This window comes from Ochotona princeps, chromosome Y, assembly GCF_030435755.1.
Source record: "Ochotona princeps isolate mOchPri1 chromosome Y, mOchPri1.hap1, whole genome shotgun sequence".
NCBI lineage: Eukaryota > Metazoa > Chordata > Mammalia > Lagomorpha > Ochotonidae > Ochotona > Ochotona princeps.
In genome coordinates, this window is record NC_080866.1 from 8,139,617 (window position 1) to 8,145,425 (window position 5,809).

Below are 5,809 nucleotides of genomic sequence, written 5' to 3' on the forward strand. Positions count from 1 at the left end.
ACATCAGAATTCAGCATTCAGATTTCAGAGCTCAGAACTCAAAAATCACACTTCATCTCAGAAATCAGAACTCAGATTTCAGTACTCAGAACTCAGAATTCAGAAGTTAGAATTCAGAACACGGAACTCAGATTTCAGAACACGGAGTTCAGAACTCAGAACTCAGAATTCAGAACTAAGAACTCAGTAATCAGAGCCTAGAGCTAGCCTCACAGAACTCAGATATCCAAACTCAGATTTCAGAACTCAGAATCCAGTACTCAGAACTCAGAATTCAGAACGAAATTGAAAACTTTGAACTCAGACCTCAGAACGCAGTACTCATGCTTCAGAACACAGAATTCAGAACTTGGCACTCATAAAACGGAATTCACAACTCGAAATTGAAATCTCATAATTCTGAACTCAGAACTCAGAATTCAGAACTCAGCATGAGAACTCAGTATTCAGAACTCGCAATTCAGCACACAGAATTTACAACTTAGAAATCAGAACACAGAATACAATGTTCAGGATTCAGAATTCAGCACGCAGAACTCAAACTCGTGGACTCGGCTGGTTGTGTGCACCCACTCCAGGTCCGGGCGGCTAGAGCGTAAGGGCTGAAGGCCGCCTGGCTCCCTCCTAGAAGCAGCGGTGGAGGTGGAGGTGGTGGTGGCAGTGGCTCTCGCTCGGACCCCTCCTCCCCGCCCCGCTCCGCTTCTGGGCGCTGTGCATGGAGACATGGCCCGCTGCCTGTCTCAGAGCCCCGCCGCCCGCAGGGACTCGCCAGGAGCTGGGGTGGCCTCGGGACCGGCACGGCTCGTGGGCCTGTTCGCCTGCGCGGATCGCCACGACACGACCGCCCCGTCCCAGGAAGTGGACGTCCTGAGCGCCATGGCTCACTCCCCGGCGCAGTCAGGCCTGCCCGGCATGCAGAATCTGAAAGCAGACCCAGAGGAGCTTTTCACAAAACTGTAGAAAATTGGGAAGTACCAAGTAACCAAGTACTACGGATCTTATCTGAAGGACTCCAAGCTGTGGATTATCATGGAGTACCTCGGCGGAGGCTCAGCCCTGGACCTGTTAGAGCCTGTCCAGTTGGATGAGACTCAGATTGCCACCATCCTAAGGGAGATCCTGAAAGGGCTCGAGTACCTGCACTCAGAGAGAAGAAGATCCACAGAGACATCAAAGCGGCCAACGTCCTGCTGTCTGAACACGGGGCTGTGAAACTGGCTGATTTTGGAGTGGCGGGCCAGCTGACAGACACCCAGATCAAAAGGAACACCTTTGTGGGCACCCCCTTCTGGATGGCGCCTGAGGTGATCAAGCAGTCAGCCTATGACTCAAAGGCAGACATCTGGTCCCTGGGCATCACCGCCATCGAGCTGGCCAAGGGGGAGCCCCCTCACTCAGAGCTGTACCCCATGAAAGTCTTGTTCCTCATCCCAAAGAACAGCCTGCCCACGTTGGAGGGCAACTACAGCAAGCCGCTCAAGGAGTTCGTGGAGGCCTGTCTCAACAAGGAGCCCAGCTTCAGACCCATTGCTAAGGAGCTGCTGAAGCACAAGTTTATACTCCGCAATGCCAAGAAGACGTCCTACCTGACTGAGCTCATAGACAGGTACAAGAGGTGGAAGGCTGAGCAGAGCCATGAGGACTTCAGACCTGAAGACTCGGATGTGGAAACAGACGGCCAGGCCGCTGGAGTAGTGACTCGGGGCACTGGATCTTCACCATCCGAGAGAAGGACCCCAAGAATCTGGAGAATGGGGCTCTTCCACCAGGCGATCTGGGAAGAAATAAGTTGACAGACATCCCAAAGAGGCTTTTCTCCCCGTGTTTATCTACAATAATCTCTCCTCTGCTTGCTCAGTTGAAAGAAGTGCCAGGCGTGTGGCGGGAGCGTGGGTTCCATTGAGGAGCTATGTGGAGTCATTTACCTGGCAGAGGAGGCCTGCCCGGGATCTCCGACACCAGGGTGGCCCAGCTGGTGCAGCGGCTGCAGAGATACTCTCTGAGTGGTGGAGGAACCTCATCACACTGAAACGCTGTGTCATTATGGGTTTGGGGTTTTCTTTCTTCTTCTTCATCCTCCTTTCTCAAAGTCAAGGAGAGCCTCTGCTGGCTGCTGAGCAGGTGTGCCGCTCAGGAGCCATCCTCACAGACACCGGTGCCCTGGCCCTCACTGTGCCGAAGCCAGATGAAGTCTCTTGGATAGATGGGGTGGGAGGGCCAGCTTCTGCAAGCGATCGTTTTATTATCCCTGCTTTACTTTTCACCATAGTGCACATATTCAAGGAAAGTGTCTTTAAACACACACACACACACACACACACACACACACACCCCTGAAAGTGTATATTTGGGATTATGATAAGGCAACTACAGACATGAAACCTAAGGAATCCTGCTTTAAGTTGACAGCTCCCCTGGGAGACAGAGAATCGCTCCGGCAGATCAGTGTACAGATCTTTATATAGTGTCATTTTTATGGAACCCCTTTGGGCGTGCATAAGGAGTCACTGTGCACACACTGGCCAAGTGCTTCTGTAGATAATGTCAGTGGAGCAAATATTTGACAGGCCATAACTTGAGTCTATTGCCTTGCCTTTATTACATGTAAATTTTGAATTCTGTGAGCAGTGATTTGGGTTTTATTTTGTACTTGCAGGGTTTGCATTAATAATTAACACTCCTTGTAGGGAACACTTCTCTTTGTACCTCAGCACAGACCCACATCCCCTTGGTACACTTAGATGTTGATTTCCTGTCTCATGGATGGTATTATGATTTCTTAGTGTTTTAAATCAGAACCTATCTTGTCTCATGGAGCTCTAAGTTATTATCATTTCACCTTTCTCCTGGATGATGCACTCTCGTCTAACACTCGTTTGGAGTTGGGCTGTTGCTGGCCTGCGCCAGATGTGCTGTCTTTTCCAGTACAATTTTCTGTTGCACCTTGCAGTAGAATCTGCATGTCATCTCTGCCAACCAAAAAATCTGAATGCTTACACAAATGAATTTTATAACACTGAAAAAAAAATGAACTGTCAGTTGTAAGTTTCCTTCCTCTTGGCTAACAGCTGTGCACTGAACAATCTCACAAATTTCATAGAATTGGAGCCAGACGATTTGTGTATAAGGCATATTGTGAAAGCAAAGACATTTCTTCCTCCCAAAGACACTCTGGTTTTGGAAGGCCTGCCCACTGCTCCACCCACATGCTGGCTCATGGAGAACCGTCAAGGCATATTCTTTCATCTTTACTGTGGAAGAATCTTCATTTTTACAAAACAAAGCCAGGCCCAGCATGGTAGCCTAGAGTCCTCACTTGCACAGGCCAGGATCCCATATGGATGCTGGCTCTAATCCCAGTGGTCGACTTCACTTCCCATCCAGCACCCTGTTTGTGGCCTGGGAAGCAGTCGAGCATGGCCTAAAGCCTTCAGAGCCTGCATGCACATGGGAGACCTTAGCAGAGGCTCCTGGCTCTTGGTTTTAGATTAGCTCAGCTCTGGGCATTGTGGTCACTTCGAGACTGAATCATTGAACAGAAGATCTTTGTCTTTTCTCCTCTCTGTTTATCTGCCTTTTCAATAAAGGAGGTTGAATGTGACTTCTCTCCTTGGCTACTCCCTTCCTCCAGATTCAGCAATAAAAAAAAAAAAGAGAGAATGTGGAAATTGTGATCTTACCCAATGTCCTATAGCCCTTGACCCTATTCATCCTAATTACCTATGTAAAAATCACCAAAAATAGGATAAAATAAATAAAAATCCAAAAAATTGGAGAAGACGACAAAGTAAAGCTTTTTTTTTAAGTTTTTGTTTGTTTGTTTGTTTGTTTTAATTAATATTTAGCATTATGTGACAGTTTCATAGGCTTTGGGAATCCCCCTGCCCCTCCCCCTCCCCTCCCCCCTGGTGGATTCCTCCACCTTGATGCAGCATTACAGTTCAAATTCAATCAAGATTCTTTCCTTGCAAACATATATTAAGCATGGAGTCCAGCTACTTATTGTCCAGATGGGTTGAACAGTTTCTTGGAGAGACCATTTCTGGTCCGAAGTCAGAGCTGGTATAATATCATCATAGTCAATTAAGAGTCCCAATATAACATCAACAGCAATTTGCAATATTATGGAATTGACATAGTTTTGAGTAACCAGTATGTTAAAAAAAAAAAAAAGAACAAAATAACAAAAAACAAGTCCTAACCACAACCTATGATTTGCTCATTGACATCTCAATTTTAGTTTATATACAGGACCGGACCGGCTGCTATATACCTTGAAAAGGCTATAGGGTACCATTCAGCTGTCTCATATCTATTTCTCTATTTCATTTTAGTATTTAGCCATTTGTTGTGTTGAAGTATAATTTTGTTGATCTTGGCAGATCTTGGGATAATCTAGACTGGCTTGTAACTCTAACAAGATATTTGTCGACATTTAATGTGCAGAACATTTTTTTTGGGGGGGGTGTGCAGGAAAATCCTCAACACCATGGTGAGGAGTGACTAATCTTTGTGTCCCACCCAGCAAGGCATGAGCCAATCCATGCCAGCTCTTTCCTGTCAGATTTCAAGCTCTACTTTCTGTTGTTTGTCTATTTATTTTAGGGTTTTTTTTTTTTGTATGATTGTTTGTTTGCTGTGAGGGGTTTTCGAAGCGATCCCGATGGTCACTGCGAGGGAGGGCGGGGGTCCAGAGGTGGAGCCAGGCTCGGACCAGAGAAAGCTCTCCTCCCTGGTCCCGAAGGACATTAATTGTTCTTCTGTGTCTGCTGACCGCTCAGAGCTTCTGGTTGTCTTTCCAATGATGTTGGTTTCTGCGAGGTAGTGTTTGGACTTCTTCCATCCCCTGCAGAAGCTCCGGTTGGGGGTGGGTGACCTCAGAGTACTCGGCCTCCGAGGGCATCCAATTCCCTGTGGCCTCCTTGGCAGTTGGGGTATAGTCCTTGTTGCTCGTATTAGTAGTTTGTGTTGAAGATCTGGGAGTCTTCGTGGTTGGAGTCCAAGCTTCCTCCTTACCACCTGCTCCACTCTGGAGTGCCCCCCTGCTCCACGCACATGACCTCCTGTTAAGAGGTTGTCAGGATCGCACCCGATCCCCCCCTCATGCATTGGTATAGTAGTTTTATTGTTGTTTAGTGCCGCTTTGAGTCTGTTGTCTATGAATTACCAGATTTGACCTTGATAAGCTATATTGTATTTTTTTTGTCTCTCACTCTTTTTATGGTCTTGAAAGATTTCCCTGCACTCCCTCCCCATTACCGGTTAACATAGCGTATTGAGGGTATAGTAGGTTTTACAGTTTTTCAATGTAGATCTTAAATATTCTGACATTAATTATAGATTATATCGCGTTATCTTATTGCATTGGATACAGGTTGTTAGAGATTGCACTAATATTACAATATACAGGTACTATCTTTCAAGTTGTCATCTTTTCATCTCAGATTAAGGCGAACATGTGGTATTTAACCTTTTGGGATTGGTTCATTTCTCTTAGCATGATGGATTCCAGTCGGGCCCATTTGTCCACAAAGAATTGCATTTCGTTTTTTTTAATAGCTAAGTAGTATTCCATAGAGTAGATGAACCATAGCTTTCTTATCCAGTCCTCTATTGATGGGCATTTTGGCTGCTTCCAGGTTTTTGCAATTGTAGATAGTGCTGCTATGAACATAGGCGTGCATGTTGGTTTCTTGTGTAGGAGATCTTTTGGATATATTCCTAGGAGTGCTATTGCTGGATCATATGGTATGCTGATTTTCAGTTGTTTGAGTATTCGCCAAACTGATTCCCCTAGAGGCTGTACCAG

General features: G+C 46.2%; 1 pseudogene; it reads left to right on the plus strand.

The window, feature by feature from the left end:
* Positions 1-844: 844 nt before the first annotated feature.
* On the plus strand, positions 845-2,137 carry LOC131478766 (serine/threonine-protein kinase 24-like; annotated as a pseudogene).
* The last annotated feature ends 3,672 nt before the right edge of the window (positions 2,138-5,809 follow it).